The following is a 20,198-nucleotide window of genomic DNA, read 5'->3' on the forward strand; positions in this document are numbered from 1 at the left end:
TTATGTACATTGCGAAAAAATTCGACAAATTTACAGAGATAAGATGGAAAAATTGTATGATAAATAACGAAAATACGCTAAATAAATAGTGTGAAATTGATATGAAATTATGTAAACTTACACTATTTATTTAGTATATTTTCGTTATTTATCGTGCAATTTTTACATCACATTTGTGTAAATTTACCAAATTTTTATACATTGTGCAAAGTAGTTAGATAGTTCAATCGCGTTGACTCGATTCACGGGTGATACCGTTTTTCGTTCCACTCGCGAGTTCGTCTTTATTTATTTATAGCCCTCTGGGGGCGAATAGGAAGACACTCGGACGTGCGTGTTCTCGGAGAAAACATGGGGATCGGATATGGATCTTATTGCACGATTCACCCTGTCATCGGCGACGTATCGACCGTCTTATCGAACTGGCAAGTTAAACGCGAGTGAATCAAACGCGATATCATATGTACGCAAACATCCGCAATAGAGATCGATGCAATATAGGGTGTCCAATAATAGGTGTGTTCTTTAAAATAGATGACATTTCCGTGAATATATTAAGGTGTTTTTTTCAACTTTTAGTGAGAAATATCATAATAATCAGGAAAAAAATCAATTTATTATTTTATCGAAAATCTGTTTTAATAATTTTTAATTTAAAATAACGTGCAAAATTAATAAAATTATAGTAACTCATAAATTTGTTAAAAAAAGAAGAAATTATTTGAGTTTTTGCCTGACACAAATATCGCTTCGCACATCTGTTATTGTATACATTCTGTACATTTTCCACATTACGCATAATGATCCCACACGTTTCTCGCCAATGTCCGAGTGAGAACCAGTATTTGAGACACATATTTTTATTTTCCTATTAGATGAAGTAAGATAATTAGTGCGCACGCAAGTGGCCTGTGTAAGCAGACTAGCGACTTTTTTTCGGTAAACGATGGAGATGACCATCGTCGACGGCGGCCGACGGTCCGATTCCTCGAAGGCGAAGGTACAAACGTAATTCTCATTGATTTCCTCGGGTAATTTAATTCGGTGCGACACGCGAGTGCACGAGGACGAAAAACAGGCGCGTCTTCGCGGATCCTCGTAAGCAGTAAACACACGCTGCACTATCGCGGCCGAGACGATTGCATGTGATCGTAAGCGAGCGCGCAACGAGCTCTTTCCCCGTCTCTTCCTTTTAAGCGATTCGATGAGCGCATTGTATATTTAGCAGCCACTTACTTTCCGTCGTCCTCCTTGGAAGGGCCTTCCCCACCCACCGAGCGAACGGAGTCGCTCGAAATCGATCGATCTCTGAAATATTCATTGCATTCCGTGCGCGGAAGCCTGCAAAACGGCACCGAAGGAATCGCCTCGCGGAAGATATCGATTAATCGACGTCCAATACACGTGCGAGTCAATTTTGGTCCCTTTCAAATCGCCACGAATAGACAATCTCTTGACCCTAAAATGCTAACCATTGTGTTGAAAAGACGCGTATACTTTAGCAAAATGTTGTCTTGAAAGAATTGTTTTTAAAATGAATTTCTCGCTGAAGCGTTATTTTTATAGCAGTTTTGTTTTAATAGTGTAAAATTTTTGTAAATATTCGAGAACGCGTAAGAATTTTAAAATCTTAGTACATATCTCTGATTGCAATAATGTACAGTAGACATACATTTTACTTTTCTTTAGTATTCTAGGATTAGCGGAGCGAAAGCGTGGTGAGCGGCAGAGTGAATTTATTTAGAGCTGTGATGATTATACGAATTATCCGAACAAGCGATACTTATTGCGCGTTCTCACTCAATTTACGAGTGATTATTTTCTCTCTTCATTTCGATGCGTCTACGTCTCTGTCGGTGATCGTAATTCCTGCGACTTCTGTGATATTTCGCGAACGCACCGCTATTTTATTAGTAGACAATGCACTTGTCACTTATCGTGACTTACATTCCATCGCTACTTTAGTTTTAATCTCGCAGTGATAGAATGCTTTCGTCTTTTGACTCGTCGTTCGACCAGATTCGAGAGCGACGCAGACTTTTCGATGCGTGTGATTTAATTGTGATCTCTTGAGCGGCGTTAAACTTAATTGCAACTCGGTGCTTCGATTTCGATTAGAAATTGTTCGCTTTAGGAAAACGCGCATTTTATTTTCGAATTTGCGCGTGTTTTATTTAAATTCTTTAAACGCGCAGCACACGATACACCCTCGGGAAACGTAGACGCCAACGAGATAACATATGATAGAACGGATTAATGGAATGGTCCTCTAATCATCCGAAAGAAATTTTATTCTGTTGTACAAAATATAAATCTTTGACTTTTCATTTGAAAACCGAACAGAAGCGTGATTTATTTTACACCTGTGTAAAAAAAAATAGCGTCCAAAGTATCGCGCACATCTATCGCGCGCGATAGAATCAATCCGTTCGTTTCGACGGACAGAAGGACGAAGTTTCATTCTACTGGCGATATACGAGCCGCCGGTCTCGAGCGCGTAGCTTTAATTAGAATATTCGTCCGACAAATCGGCATTCCTCTGAAAACGGGATTTTAATTAATATTTACGAGTGACGGTGCCGTTAATGACTGGCAACCGTGAGGGTACATTGAAATGAAAGTTCCGCCGCGATTCTGAACGAGCCTGATTAGAGTTGGCGTGTTTGGCAAATGGATCATAAAGTTTCCAAATACTGTATCAAAAATGCTGTCAGCGGGTTGTAAATTCCGGAATACGATTAATTAAATCCGCGCGACGCGCGGCCGTTACACAACGGACGACGACGCGTACGTCCGACTGTCCGCGGTATTAAAATAATGATATCGCGAATTAAACATTCGACTCTCTCTCTCCATAAACTCGTAACTCTATATTCGAGACTCGAACATAGCAACCATTCCTATCGTCGTGCACAATTCATGAGTTCTGGTCTCGATATTATTCCACATTTATCCACATTTATTTATTAATTGATTTGATTCATTGTGTTTTGCAACTTAAATTAAATCCGACTAATCAGAACAGGAAATTTTCAATATTTTACACAAGCACTGAGCGATAAGTAAAAACCCGACAATGAAAATTAGAATTAGTTGAAAAAATTTGAATTAGTAGAATTAATTCTTGCATTAACGAAAAAATTTAGGAAAAAATATCACATTTTATTGCCTTTGAAAGGATCATCTCTACAGCTATCATTTACATTCCTTTTCTATTCGCGCTATCTTGATACTCGTCGACAACAATATCGCTGAAAGTTTTGCAAATAATTGCGGCGGACGTAATATTGTAAACAAAAAGATAAGTGAAAATAGTATATGAATCACAGCTGCTTTGAAATTCATGTCGCAACTCACAACTCGGTCGTAATCTTCACGCTTCAACGCGCTTATTTGCGTTAATTTTCCGCATATAATCGCGCAAAGCTACGCACTTTTTATCGTCTTGATCGTGGTAAACAGTCGAGGAGTTTTTTCCGCCAAGGCAAACGCCAACTTATCGTCGATGATTCTTTTCGCGTCGCATCTGTCATCCGGTCGACTCGGTTGCATCGACCGGCCAGGAAAACGCTGATGCTAATCGGAGAATTTTGCGGGCGTAACCTTATAATCATAAAAATATAATGAACGCGTACGCGTGGGGGACTGCATAATGTGCGTCAGTTCAACTGTTCTACGTTATCGCTTATAAACGTAAACGCGCGTCTGCGGCACATGTCACGACAGATAAATTATAAATTGGGCAGTGATGCTCAAACGTTTTCAGGTTCTTGTATTCGCACTTTATCATCAACGTAGTATCCGTAATTTTGGTAAAAAATCAAATTTCAGCGAAACTATCATGAAAAATGATACTTTCCATTGATGCGGTTTTTTTTTAGATAAAAAATTATCAAACACGTAGTTCCATGTTCGCGAAACAAAGTTAGAGACGTTAAAAACGATCGAGCGAAGATTTACACGCAATCTATTTCGATATAAGAATAATAACGTTCAGCGTCGGTATGATTTTATTTTTCATGTCGAACAGAATCACCGTCGGACCGTCGCCTCGCCTGTTTTCATTACGTTAAACGAGACTTCGTCGACGTCCGTGTTTTGCCCGTGGTTTTACCGTCGTTCACCGAATTCCGAGTGATGTAAATATTCTGTTTACGCAACGATACGTCGCTGCTGCGCATCATGGTAACGCGGAGTCGCAATTATTCGCGCCGCGAACGCAGAACGCAGGATATAGACGGGCGATCTCGCCGTTAAAGTGCAATCGAGAGGAGAATTAATGAGCGCGACGTATACCGCTTGGCGTAAGGTACAATCAGTTAGCAAAGTTCCAATTAACCTAGGTTTTAAGTAATCCAATGGTTCGTGTATGCGCGATAGAGAGAAGGAGAGAGTACGATTTGACGTTTAGTCTCCTACGGCTGCGTCGCTCTAAGACTCTCCTATTTCAAAGGAATCCTCTTTCCACTTGGCGAAATTCGTTCCAAGGCACTCCGTGTCTCGCGGATGTTTCATATGCGATAGACGCAGATGCGGCAATGAATGACCATTATTCTTTTCTCATCTCTGTAGTCATATATTGCATACAAATTGGTAAAAATTTTCTTCTTTCCTTAAAAATTGATGTAAAAAAAGAAGATGATGTGCTTTCGATATGCAATTATTACTTTTAATATTTAATCTCGCCATTTTATCATTTTTACTTTTAAGTAGTGCATTTTTGGCAGAAAGTCAATAACGTTGAAAAATTTATGATATAATAGAAAAGTAATTATATGGCACAGTAATTTTTTTCATCCAAGTGATTAAATTATGAAATTTCCTTAATAGGTCAGTCGCTGACACATCTATCCTTGGCGATGATTAATTATTTACGGCAATGAAAGATCCGTAACGTGTCTAGGAAAATTCTTAGTTAAATCGAACGCTTCGTATATTTTGTTAATGTCATTCCTCTCGTCCATCCCTTTTCCTTTTCTTTTCGATCTCATCTGTTCGCCGTGAATCCTCGCGAGAAAATGCACGTGCCTCGGATATTATTGTACGTCGGACTGTATTGTACATAGGGGGAATTTATATGCATACGTTGTATAAGTATTCGTCATATACACATACATACACACACAAAACACATACACACTTAGGCTTTCGTTCTGTTTTTATATATATGTATGTAAGAGCGACTTTGGCCAAAAATACTGAAAAGATCGTTTAGGATCGCTTGTCTTAGGGATTGCTTTTAATTTATCTTTAATTTATTATCATCATGATGAACTGAAAATTAGAAAATATTGGTAGCCTTAACTCGATTTTTGGAGATCCTAAAAAATTGCAACCTTCCGATCCCTCAGCTCCACCGTCGTCGAGGATGGTCGCTTAGTTTCGTAGTAACTCCTGAGTTTCTCTGTTCTGAAGTTCCTAAAAACCCGTTCTAACTCAACTGTACATAGTCTAGACGTGTAGCTTGTACCCATATTAGAATGTGTAATGTCATAATCGTTGTATATGTGTGTGTGCGTGTGTGCGTGTGTGCGTGTGTGTGTGTAACGCGCCATGTAGAAGAACGCAACTACGGCGAGGGCAATTTTTTCAAGATATCCAAAACTTGATGCAGAGGCCAGTCTTGAGCGTAATATCTCTCGGAATAATCCGTGGAACCCGACCGATTGCGTTTCCACCATACCCACTTCCGTCCGCATGCGTTGTGAGATTTTTCGTTCATACGTAGGACGTAACTCTTAAGTTCTCGCTAATCTCGCGCATCAGTATGTTTGGCAAAAAGTCTGCTGATATGGTCGCAAACGTGAGAACGTAACAGGACGGAATATAATCCGGAATAACCGCGCCTAACATTTGCACGTCTACTTACATGTCACACATTCGCGACGGATTTACTTCAACGTCGGAGTAGCGCTCGGATTTAAAACAAGCGTTATGTACAAGGTAAAATTTTCTTTAATTATTGATTCTTTTAACGCGACATTTCAATATAATGCTAGTAAAGTGCGGAATATCACTCTGAATTCGTGTGACATTTAAATAAATACATTCACATAGCAAAATCTCGAACGTTGAATCACGCGTCTTCGACTTCAAACTTGTTTCGTCTAATCAAGTATTTATCTTAGACTTCGTACTGTTACATTCTTGCGTCTAATATCTTGAGCGACGCGCGACGCGATGTAGACAAGCGGCTGTAAATATGAAGCGCGATTTATCCTCTTGCCAGAAGGTGTCATGATGCAATACACACATATCGAGTAATAGACTAATTCCTAGTTAGAGTTCCTGTGCAGGAAAGGCAGCTTATGGACAAGTGGACTTTCTCGCCTTTTCTTTCGGCGTCGACACATGCGACGCGACGAATACGGCGAATCAGAAATAGGCACGCGGATCGATGCGCGAATTTTGCTTCGGATTTATTTCCACGTTGAATAATGATCTTTTTTCGTTCGCTGTCTCTCGCGTTTTCACATCGTTTCCCTTTCTTGCTACTCGTATCTGGAGTGCAGAGCTGAGCATGGAGACAAGAGACAAAATACGACCGCAAAAATTGGCACAAAGAGAGTTTTCAAACTCACTGTCGTCCAAAAATCTTACGATAAAACGCAGAAATGCATTGTTTGCGGAAGAAAAAGCTATTCATTGTAATATATAAGTTAATTAAATAGAAAATATGGAGGAAAAATACATCATCAATTTTAATGCATTTCCTGGAATGTGTCTTGTAAGACGGGTAATCAAGAATAACTAGTTTTTATCCCAAGATTTATGGACGGTAACATATATTAATCCCAATTACGCATACATATTAACAAACGCCGAGAACTATCTTTAGAATTCAACATTTCAGAATTCAGAAATATGTATATTCTCATTTGCCTAAGTTTATTTAAATGGAAAACGATATGCGCGCGATACATTATACACAGTGGGTTTTTATGGGTTTAAACGGGATGACGCGCTGAGAAGTTGTTCAAAAAGTTTTCGACATAGTACACACAAATAATAATCACTATGTCGTATTTCGACATTATGCATAATATTGCTTACGCATAATATTTACTTGCATCGATAGCATAACATATTTATATAAGAGAATCGCGAGATCGTTTTCCGTTGCATAACGGACGAAGCGATAGCGTTCCAAATACGATTAGCAATAAAAGATAGAGGACGTACAAGCAATCACATCGAGTGTGAAGATCCAGCAGCTGTAGACGGGCGCTAACACACGAGTGTAGACGCAACAAAATGCTCGTTTCTATTTCAGAAGCTGTCGATAGTTTCGATCGATTTTCCGCGAGATGCCCGGGATTTTTTTATCTTCTCATTTTTAGTAGGAAACATTGACAGTATTAAAAGAGTTACAAAGAGTTAAGTAATCCTGTCGAGGTTGTTCCGAGCGTATGCGTGTATACAATATTATCCGTCGTTAATTTTATATAATATATACATATATATATACATACACATACATTTATATATATATACATATATATAAATACATTTTACGGGATACACAACGTGTAATTGGCAAGCACTTTAACAAAGTACAATATTAGGATTATTATCATTCTGATTGGATGTAGCGTGCATGGGTGCGTGCGTGGATTTCGCGACTTTCGCAGGAAATGCGTGAGCGCCTCGCACGAGTACGAATGGCGTCGCGCGTGCGAAGGAATCACACAGGGAGCAAAAAGGGAAATGTCAGATGTACAATAATTATTTAGGTACTTATACACATACGGATCCATGTATCGCTATATTGTTTCCGGACTAAAGTTCCTTAGGGGCACGCGAATTTGCTCCGAATTCGAACGCCGCCCCGATGTGATGACGGTGCTTTGTTTCTCTTTTAATTGTACTATTAATTTTTATCACCATCCTTACGCAGTATACTTAAGTTATGTAAGATTTATTTTGTTATTCTAACATACATATATTATTATTATTATTATTATTATTATTATTATTATTATTATTATTATTATATTATTGATTATAATTATTAATTAATTAATATTATTGACTATTCAGTATATACTATTATGTTTACTTATGCATATATTATTAAAATATATGGATAAATATTTTCAAATACAAACTTCCGTTCACGAAATTTTTTATTTTCTTTTTATCGTACATATACGTACTGAAAACCCTTTAGCCATTGATACCCGTCCCTCATTCACTTTATGTTTGTAACTTCATCAATGCATACCCCCGGCTGTACTTCCTTCTCAATTATCGCCAATTATGGTATTTATATTTTAATAGTTTTCTCTGCTTATAGGTAGTTTATTTATTGACAGTTCCGAAAAAAAAAAAACGTGTCTCGGTTGAGCATCCCTGCTACGCATTGGCAATTATTAATTCCAACTCGCGCGCGGTTCATGTGGGAATTCATATATATATAGCGGATATAACGTAATACTCGCCGAATTAAACATTTTTTAATACGGATTACAAAACACATACAATTTTTCGAAAAATTTGCGAAAAATATCCGAAAACTTACACCGCGTACTTATTCATCATCGATATGCAAATCTCTCGAAGCGCGTTATCGAGTTTCTATCACGGAAATGTATATATATGTGAATTATTTCTCACCACGTCCATGATCGCGTTGACAGACGATGGTCTGTCGCGCAGGTAATCGTACGATCATCGAGGACACTGCACACACAACGATAAAATTCATTTAAAACGGAAATTTGATCTTATCGCATTTGGCGATTATTTAAAATAAAAAAAAGAGCCGTAAATCGATATTGATGAGGCTGCCGGCGCACTCGATCGACTGTAACATAATTAGGCGGTAACGATTAACGAGTTGAAAATGGGAGAGAGCACACACAATAAGTGGCATAAGCATACCTACGTATAGTATTTTATTGCAAGGCATAGACGAGCAGCATGTAGACTTACGATTACACGTAGGCGAGATAGCCTTACTACACACACGCATATTATTGGCAGGCACGTCAGCGCAACGTACGCGTGTATGCGTACGTGTTCTGTTCTGTAGGACGATGCGTAAGCCGGTGGGTCTCCAATATCCATTACGCGATTGCGTTCAGTTATCCAAAATCAAAGGTTTTCAAATCGAACAATATTTTCCTTCGCGTCCCCGGAATTGTTTCCGATAAATCGCGAATCGCTCTCGCGCTATTATCCATTTTCCGATTTCTCGCAAATTTCAATCGTGTGACATCCGCTGTGTCGGCATTGAGTCGAAGAGAGTATCTTCGGTGAAAAGCATTGGAGACGACTGGCCCAAGCGAACTCACCTATGTGCAGAAGGTTCGTGCTGTCCCTTCGCGACAGCTATGTGCTCGTGCGTTTAATGGTACGATGAGAATCACAGTGTGCGTGAAAACGAAAACATTCGCATATCAGTTTTTACTTCATATCAAGGTGCATCAACGACGGTGAACCATCCACCAAAACTCGATCGTAGGCTATTGTAAACGCGCGTATGTTGTGTGCGAAAACAAACCCGGCGCAGATCCGGCGCGGGCTCTCTAATTAACCATCGCTCTCGCGCAATTAATCCGGATGGCGCGGGGGGAAACCACTCGAATTGCGACGCGAGACACACCGCGACCTCGATCATACGGAGGACGTACGAGTCGCGCGACAGCAGAGCAGAGCGGCTCTTTATTCGTTGAATCTCAGGAATAGACGTTAACGCATTCGCCGACGTAGACTCGCGATTTCGAACTGATATTTTTTATTCGGCCTTTCCCCGCCGCGATATATATATATTTTACCGTCAGAGTCTCGGAAAAAAGTTTTAACAGATCCCATCGTCGCGTGTTTTTACGCAAACGTATAGAGACGTTAATCGCTTTTGTACATATAGAAGAAGTTGCATGTCAGTAGAGACGCTCATACTCGTTGATGCCTTCCTTTATATGTTTCGAACGACTGTATTGTTACGCGAATGCACTCACACGGCGACGACAAGCGGGCAGTCTGCACGAACCTGAAACCAGGTCAGGGGATGAGAGCTTATGCTTAGCGCGTAAAATTGAAATTATCGATTAATCTCGCCAGCCGGATGTTCGAGTATTCGATACGAAAGGCAAACACGGCGCGCGGAGCTTTATCGTTTATATCGACGGAACACCGTAATAAATTTGTACGTCTAAAGTGCAAATTTATAAACTATGCCCGGTGAGAGCCGCTTTAATTTCGCTCAATGTTTATCCGTCTAATTGTATCGATCTGATTATCAAGCAATTTTCTAATTTTCGCTACTCGCAATCAGTTTTTATTAACTTAAAAATTATATGGATAAAAAAAAGAATTAAAAATATTAATTGGCAAAAAAAACGAAATAAAGACAGAAATATACAACCGACACGCAAGTGTATTCTTTAAATAAAAAAATAAAAAAAGCCCTCAACCCTTGACCCGGGCTGATAATTATTACTGTTAAAATGGGGAGAGAAGTGCGCGAGACAGAACAATAGTAATAAATATTAAGATTAACGTAACTGATATCCGATCGATAAAAGATGGCGAGCGGCAAATAGTTGCTCGTCGAAGTAGTTGCTCATGGAAGAGAAGATCGAGTGATCGAGTGATCGACAAGAGAAACGCGGTGGCGGTCAAGAGAGAAAAATTGGCACATTTTAATCCTAGATTTATAGACGCTCGATATATATTTTAAACTTCTAATTAGGAGACTGACTGAAAATTAGAGAAAAAGAGGCATGAGACATATATTGCCGGCGGAAGAAAGGTTGTCACGGTTTATCTACACGATTTACTCTTATTGGCGTTTCGATCGCGGATTTAAATTCTAATAGATGCAAAAGATTCGCTGTTAATGAAGTACTTGTTACGTGAAAAATTTTTTACGATTCGGCATTAATCCGATCGAGTGTGATCACGTGTGATCCCGATATCTTTTGAATATATACATATATATATACAAAGAGAAATGTTATATGTTGTCGCGAATTTGGAAATTCAAGAATAAAAATAATGTTTCGACAACGAGGAACGTTGTAGAGGCGTGTAGAGGGGAGAACTGTTATTCGGACTGATGTAATTTAAGATAAGTCTCACAAAGTTTCCAAGCTACACGCTTGATCGCGCACAAAAGGCATACCGCGAATCGTCCGGTGCTTCACGTGTTCCCTCGCTCTCATAGAGTCCTTATTCTCTAATTAATATCGCGATTAATTACCTAAGCAAACTTAAAACTGTTGCGCACTTTGTCCACGATCGGAGAAGCGTGAAACGACGCGATCACGTCGCGCGCGAGCGGCTAATTTCGACGATTCGCTTCGCTCAACATCTTCTCTTCTATAAACCGCCGCACCGTGAGCGAGTAAGGAGAAAAGGAAACGTAAGCGAGTATAATGAAAATGAATATATCAGTTCACACACACGGGAGAACCTACTACGCAATGAATCCAATAGCAATAAATGTAAAAAGAAAGGGAGGAGGAGGAGAGGAGACAACCTCGCGGAAACGCCGAAACGTATGTAATAATCGACGCTATGTATATCGTTTTCAACTAATGTCCATTCGTTTCTGCGTTTCCGCTGCGATCACTCTACACTATACATATATAAATAAATAAATAAATGAATAAATGAATACATATATATGAAAAAAATATATATATTATATGTCAAGAGATATTTATACTAGTATTTTAATAGTTTAGTACATAATACGATATATAAATATATATATATATATATATATTATAAAAGAGAAAAGGGCGAATGTAACATATACAAAGGTGTCGGACAGTATGCGAGAAAAACCGAGCGAGCAAGAGTGTGTGAGAAAAAGTGAAAGAGTAACTGGGACACTGTACATATATAAAACACACATAGAAATATTATATATTCTACGATATATTATATACATATATTGAATATGACTAGTGATACAGATATATACATAGAGTTATTGTATACACCAGCATATAGAGACAAATATGTGAATAGGAATTAATCTAAACTGAAATTAACTATAGGCAATGAGTATTTAGAGAGTAAGACAAAGTTTATTATGTAAAGATGCATAGGCATTATTACTACGGGGACACCTAATCATAATTATTGACATTATGATAAAAAAATTAGGCAGAGGAAGAAAACCTAGCGCGATGAGAACATGTTGATAAAAAGTTCTTAGGTAGGACTATATAATATATATATATATATAAATATATATATATATATATACTTTATTGTTTGTACATTGGGCACGAGTGCTCTCTTATTTTACTGTGATCCATGTTTTGTACAATTTTCGAAGGTCGCATTGCATACACATGGGCCGGCATTAGGCAGCGTTGCTTTTTCGCCGTTTTTATCCCTCGACTCGTCGTTTTGGGTAGAGCAATCGCGTTTTTGACGAAAATTTGCCTACGTGTAGAATTCTCGCGAACATCACTTACACTGAAATATAACGCGGAACGTGTACTAAAAATTCACACAGCGAATATTCGATAACATTTCATCGGGATCCCCTGGACTCAAAAGACGTCATTGTCGATAAGCTTTTCACAAATCATTGATTTCGCCTGACTGACGTCGCTATCAAAATTCGCATTATTTTTATCTTGTTAAAAATTGGTCAAATTCCATCGGAAGATTTGTTTGAGATATTTTTCGATGAAACAGCCTGTTGTATACGAGGCATGCCGTTCTTCCGATCGTAATGGGCAAAATGGAATCATCTTACAAACGTGACGATAAGAAACGATGTTTGTACATTTTTTGATCGATTTGCACGCTTATAATTTTTTCCGCCGAAACAGAACTACGATTATTTGGATGACATCACAGTCTGACATTCGTTCACATCCAATCTTAGCGACCGTATTTTTCTTTCGCTGTAGACGCGAGATCAATGAAAGAACGTAATCGATCCTCGCGGACTGACCGAGTTCGAAAAATACACCGGATGGTTCATTCATATCAATGTAAAACTTACTCGTAAAACGACAACAAATGCGGGATAACGAAAGTGTTAGATTGGTACGAAAGGTTTGTTGTAGTTATTGAAAAAAAAATTGAAAATAAAATTATACTGTTCCGAAATAATTTTAATTAATAAAATAAAGTTTTTTATTATATATATAAAAAATATTTTAATCCCCTTTTTAAAAAATTTCGATTCGTAACATTATTCAAAACAGAATTTTATAGAAAAAATAGCGATAAACCTTTCGCACTAACTTAATGTCTTTGTATAACTTTTCCTTCGCTGTGAAATGAAGTGAAAGCGCTAAACGGCTCTATGATGAAAGCATTTGTGGATCGGTGGGCTTGCGAAACGATGCGGGAAATCGCGGGAAGAAATCATGCGAGTGATTCGTCGAGCAGATTCGCGAGTCTCACGGAATTGCATTACGCGAAAACTTCGCGAGGTGCACGCGCGTGTCGAAGTGCATCTCTTAGTCGCGTTGAGGATGCGAGGAAGCGGGAGGGATACGATAGAAGGGGGGGGTGGGTAGGGGATATCAAGCAAAGGTATCCTCCGGCTTGTAGTACACGTTGCACATACACGTGCGCGCACACTCCCGAGACCGATAGAAAGAGAAAGAGACGGACAAAGAAGGAAAATCGGGATAGAAGGGGAGAGAGGAGGGATGCTTCTGGAGTTACCCACAGTTGCAGCGAATCGACCTTTCGCGCGTTGGTCGAATACACACGCGCACCGGCGACGTGGACAAAAGAAATCGGTGGCTGATATAAATTCGGAGACACGCGTGCGGAGCGCAAGAGAGAGAGAGAGAGAGAGAGAGAGAAGGAGTGATAAGGAACGAGGGAGAGAGGGTGCAAAAGGATCGGGAAAGGGAAGGAAGCATAGGTCAGGGGTGATATTCACCTGGCACCGCCCCAAGTCACGCCTACCTGCGCGATTCCGAGCGTAGGTAGGCACGCCTACGCGTGCGGCACCAACACGCGACGCATCCACGGACGCACACACGCGCGCTTTGTATCCACGTGGTCGTACATGTCCAACGTAGGTATGCACATACCGCAGGCAGGTGTGCGAGCGTCCGATATCTGAGCATGCTAAGCCTACGCCTACCACTGCCTTCTCGTCCGCGCACACATTGACAACGCGCGATCGACTGCCGCTGCCGCCACCGCTGTCGTCGTCATCGTCGTGCCGAATCGCGTCTGACTTCTACCGCGAACGTCGGCTGCTACTACTAGCCCAGTTAGAGGCATCGCACGAGGCGCACGTTTTGCGAGTTTGCGGGTCGGGTCACCCGGTGACACGTTCCTGTAGCGTATCCGCGTTACTACGTGCTTGTGCTACAAGCGAGGCTTGGTACTCGATTTTCGGATGCCGAGCGTGTCGTGCGATCACGCGACTAAAAGTCTATAGCGCCAGGAAGTAATCGAGCGACCCTTATGTATAGGGATGACAAGATTGACGACGGGTTTATGCCAGATAATTTCCAAAGAACATGAAGTCTATCCGAAAATAATATGATTTCGTTCATATATTGAGAATTTACGATCTTTCGGTTATAAAGAATTAAAAATGAGCAGGATTATTTCAAGCTGAATTATTCTTCAAGCATTGCGAATGAACAACTTTATAAAGGACTTTATACAGAGATGCTTATAAGAATCCAGTTATAACTTGGATAGTTTGTATCTTGAGTTAAACTTGTATATCTTTCGAATGGCAGTTCGACAAAAAACTAAGTTTATCGCTCTTTTAAACATCTATCGTGCGATTAATGTTACTATCAGTACCGTGAATATCGATAATACCGATTGCACGGCGATGTTTAAACTAAAAGACAGGATGTAATTGCATTTTGAATATTATTGGATGATAAGACAACGAAGGACGAAAGTTAATTTGTTATCGTTCAAAAGATCGCTATATGTTTAATGCCGTCATTTTTTTCATAACGATATTGTGATGATTGTAAAAAACGATTTAAACTATCGAACAAAAAAGTAAATGAATCTCGAGCACCATTAGTTTTTTTCGACGTAATATTTTGAATACCAAATTAATGAAAGGATAAGCTTATATAAAAGAAAGTGTGAAATATCGCAAGCAAAGTTACAGGAGGCAATTGACAGTGGCATTAATAGCCGAATCAAATCGATTTATCCGTCGTGATTGTATTTTTTACGAAGCTCGCAATTCTTCTTTCGTAACGCGGAAGAGTAGGCAGCCTCGTTCGCGTTGCCGTCGTCGTCGTCGTCGTCGTCGTCGTCGTCGTCGTCGTCGTCGTCGGGTTCACATCCGCGCACACGTGTGTCCCACATCTACAAGATAGAGACAGAAAGATGCGTGTGTATGCAACGCGCGCGGCGAGATGCAGCAGTGTATACCGACTCGTGGAGCACGTGCATCCCCCCGCGCGCGATGGGCCGCGGGTACGTGCCTGCTTGTCGCTCCGTTATTAATGGGATCTCTTCCGCGGGAATTCCGCCAATAAGGTCGACGCGCAGGATCACGGCCTCTCTCTTTCTCGCTCTCCGTCTCTGTCGCTGTTTCCCCCGCGTTCTCCCCCGTCCGCACCCCCTATCTCGACGCTCAGGCTTGTCAAGCCGCTCTTTCTCTCTCTCCGGTCGAGCTTTTCAAAGTACACCGCGTACATGTAAAAAAAAGTGTAGAAAAAAATTGTACGCCCGACACGTCATATCTTACGGGGCGTGCAGCTTGCCGACGCTCTCGCCGACGCTCGATAACCGCGTTTGATGAATACCGATTTATCGCACCGTGTGTGCGTGCGTATCGTGTTTGTAAAACATGTGTGGGAGTATCTCACCTGTACGCGTAGTATCTTTCATCCAGCGCATTCGTCTGCGAAGGTGTTCGCAAAACAATTTGGTATCTCGCCCGGAAGGTAATCGAAAGCCGTGATCATGTATCGGGAAGAATTACAACGGCAGAATCGCAATGCGAAATGTACGAAACGTTAAATTATCACGACAGAAAAGTGTTGTCTTTCGCGAATAAGAGCGTGAAGATTTTAAAAAATAACTTAGCATCGCGCTCGAAGAATATTGAAACAATTTCGAAAATAATATTTAAAATATTTGAACTTTTTGAGGTATTTTAAGAACACATTTTCATACAGAGTTCTGATTATATGTCGACGAAAAAAATAATCGTGCAGGAAAATATAATAAAGACTAAGGATACCGGGAATCATCAACATTGTCAGTTGTATTGTGCACCCGTTGCATATTTCGCGTCCGAGGCACATCCGTTTTCGTCATTGTTCCGCGGAGCAACATTGTATAACCGCAATATGTACTTAGTAAGCACGTTCGGGATCCACGAATGCATTTCTGCTGTTTCCGCGTCACTTTTTTTCGTGGGCACGTATTAACAATTGACGAAAGAAATGTGCGTAAAAGAAGCACGAAGAGGAGGCTTGGCCCTTTAAATTATTATCTGTAATTCAATAAGTTTTTTTTTACACTTCTACGTTGGAAATAATTTGCAGCGACATGCTATTTTACTTACGATGTGTGAACGCTTTCTTTCCGGCAAAATATCGTTTTTCGCAACGTTGACGAAAATAACATCCGTTCGCCGAGGCTCGATTACAGCGCGATTGAGTTCTACGTTAATCCTTTTTTCGTTTAATTCCCCGGTAATCAACAGAGACAGAGAAGGAAAGAGAGAAAAAGAAATCACATATACATGTACACACGCGTACAGATACATACAGAGAAACACATACACACGCAGAGACACAATCGCAGTGTTCAATATTTTCGGAATCACCCTGTAGATCGGAATCTCGCATATAGTACTAACAGATTGTATAACACTTAACTAAGCTTTCCGTAACGATACGAAAGACATACGAACCTACGAATTGTTATGTTTTCTACAGTAACGTTTGTACTACCGACTTACAACAATATTTGTACAATATACGATAAAAGAGAACGTACCTATACAACATAGGTTACCCAGATGCAATAACTTTTTTAAACGGTGTTACCGGTTACCGGAATATTTTTCATACTTGTAACGACTCTCGTTGCGGCGCCCGCGCACCGTCCGTCCGTCCGTCACGACGCGGACGCGACGCGGCCCGGTCCCGCGGCGACCACTACTCGTTTCGTTTTGTGCCAACCAGTCTTAGATTTTGCTTTTTCAGGATTTAATAACATGGTGTTAAAGCGTAACAACACATGTAACCCGATCTTTAAGAAATCAATGCCCATGCCATTCCATCTCAGCACATCTCGACACCAAGCACCTACGCCCATTCGCTTGATTATCGAATGTCAGAGGGAGAGAAAGAGAAAGAAGAAAAGGGAGAGAGTGTGTATGCGCGCGTGTGTGTATGTGAGAGAGAAAGGGAGAAAGTTGAAAGACAGAGGGAAATGTGTAGTGTACACATAGTTTGTCAGTAAAAAAAAAAAAAAAAAAAAAAAAAACAAACATTGTTCTTCGAACGAGCGAGAGACGGAATTTGAGCGCCGACGAGAAAATGTTTGTTTGCGACGAGACTCTCGAAACTATCTCGCGGCGTTAGTAATTCGATTATCGGACTTTGCGAGGGCGGATACAGGAGGAAAGCTGTAAACGGAACGCAAACGCCAATGGTGCCGTTACGATCTCTCCGCGATGCATTCGGCAACTCGATATTCCGATGCGCCGAGTCGTCGCGGAAAATTAAGAGCAATATAACTCGCACTTGTCATAGCTCAGAATGAAATAGTTTTTAGAATTTAACAAATTTTCATGCGCAGAAATATCATTGACATTTTTAATCACGTTTGAAAGTCTTGTTTAATTGAAAACCTAAAGATCTTCAATTTTCTGTATCACAAAAAGGGATGCAATCGAGTATTAATATCACGGTCGTTTACTTTGAGATTTTCTTCGTCGCACTCCGGAGATTGTCCAGTTCGAATTGAAGCACGAAAAATTATCAATTGAAGGCGAAGGAAAAGGAACGAACGATGAAAACATATCGATAAAATAAAAATACGATCGTATCAAGACAGTTGAACAAACTGTATGATGTATGTCGTTTATTAATATTGTCAGTAAAAAAAACTCAGTTACAAAATGCTCAGACATAAGCGATTTAGTTTTAATATTATTCTCCATTTTAGTTTCATTTTATTTTATATATTTTAGATTAAAAAAGTTAATTTCTTTCATCATGATGTAAATTACACCATTATATTCTGTATTGCGAAAATTTTTTAATTATACATAAAGAAACGCTATCATACAGAGAGAATAATCGATACAAAATTTCAGTATTACGAATTAAATTTTCTTCAGCCGCCAGCGTTCACATCACGTTAATCAAATGTGTTAAATTACTTCCACACGCGTTTAATCAACTTTTCTTTTAACTGTTTTCCTTTGACGAAGTGTTCCTGCTAAAAACTCTCGGACGATTTTTCTCGACCGTCGAGCACACCGAAATATTTTATCCGGTTGCACTTTCGCTTCTCTATTTTTTGGACACCTTGTATGTGTACGATATCGCGTGATACTCGGAACTCCCGAGTGCGACCTTGCTGATCTTAGATATTATGGGCTGCGATAGGACACGTATGTGAGTTATCGAAGCGCGATCTTTACTGCGGAGAAATAAAAAAAACCTACCGACCGACTGACCAACCAACTGATGCGTCTCGTTTTTTTGGATATTCTTTATTTCTACGGGCTGTTCGCGATATCAGAGCGGCGCGATGTTAATTTTATACGTAATTAAGCCATAAGCGATGATCGGGTCTGTTCGTACCGCATGTATTTTAGTAATGTATCCTTACACTTATTGCCGTATCTTTTAAATTATTCAGCTTAAAAGAGTGAGTGCATGATCACACAGTAAAGTCTACTTTTTAAATCAATTTTAACTAATCAGGATATTAATATATAATTATTTAACAATAAAAGGAAATTAGCGCTAATTATCTTCTCATTTTATGCAACAATTCAAAGTTAACTGCTACTAAAAACTTTAATCCGAATTAGTAAAATTTTTATCTTAAAATACTTATCTTGAGTAAAAAATTATACATTTAACAATGATTAGCTATAAAAAGTCGTACGGTGCTAACAGACTCTAATATCGCGAATGTATTTGACGCGCTCGTCGCTATCGCGAACGACTCGTCGGAGGAAAAGAAAGGTAAATATGTGTTGTCAAAAATCGCGATGCCCCCGAGCTCATTGTAATCGAGCATGGCTATGTTTCATTCACAAGTGACGCACAAGCGTTCACTAGACAGTGAGGCGTATAAGATGGACGTGGCTAAAAAGACGATAACTGAATGAATAATCCGAGAATATTTTCCGTCCGTCCGATACGTTTCAATCTCTACCATCAGTGTTGCAGATCATTGTCGAAAGATTTGATTTTAAATAATTCCAAATTAAATGTGAATGAGAAATTGAATCGAAGTCGTGAGATCGTAGCCGTGTGCGAATGCGTACTGAATTTGTGAGATTCGTTTTAACAGCATTTTTATATGCATATACGCGCGAACGCTTGTGTACACGTATACATTTCAGCTGTATCAGGGATCAGACGTTTCGGAAAATCGGCAAAATTCGATATCTCGCATAAGCTCGCGCAAAGGAAAACCCACTCCAAAAGCCCACTCTCGTCTATAAAACTCCATCAACATCGATAACGCGTTCTGAACGTTCCGATCATTGCGGATAGCCACAATTGATTTGGCTTGGCGTAAAAAAAAAGTAAAAAAAAACTGGTTTGTTTCGGTTCTTAGACGAACGAATGCATATCATAGTTGTAAATTAACAATTTGTGAAATAAAAGCTGCAAACTGTTTGTGTTAACAATACGTTATGTGCGTACGATGATATGTGTCCTTGCCTACCCTATGCGCGCAATCCCCGGCGTGTATCCAATCTCGCGTAAAACCCAGAGCGACCGTAGGGATTGTTTATCGCTATCATAAGCCGCGTCCGCGCGATACAAAGGGTAAGTGTATAGTTCATAATTCTCTATTCGAGCGTGAAACGATTCCCGAGACACTCGCCGCGACACGCCATCGAGTTGTGCCTCGAATGAAAGATTCGAAATCAGTTAAAAATATTTTTTTTTTTTTTTTTTTAAATTATTTGCATCATGCAAGTTATTAGAATTACTTGAAATGCACGAATCAGTAGAATTATTCGATACATTTGAATGATTTAAATGTTGAAATTTTCAGACTCT

The 20,198-nt window shown here is 39.7% G+C and overlaps 1 protein-coding gene across 1 annotated transcript in view; it reads left to right on the forward strand.

Annotated features, from left to right (window-relative positions):
- Nucleotides 1-20,198, forward strand: part of LOC137000978 (zinc finger protein 211-like) — an 82,039-nt gene that overhangs the window by 47,285 nt on the left and 14,556 nt on the right. The gene's annotated exons all lie outside the window — the stretch shown is intronic.

The sequence above is a fragment of the Linepithema humile genome, chromosome 7, assembly GCF_040581485.1.
Source record: "Linepithema humile isolate Giens D197 chromosome 7, Lhum_UNIL_v1.0, whole genome shotgun sequence".
Taxonomy (NCBI): Eukaryota; Metazoa; Arthropoda; class Insecta; order Hymenoptera; family Formicidae; genus Linepithema; species Linepithema humile.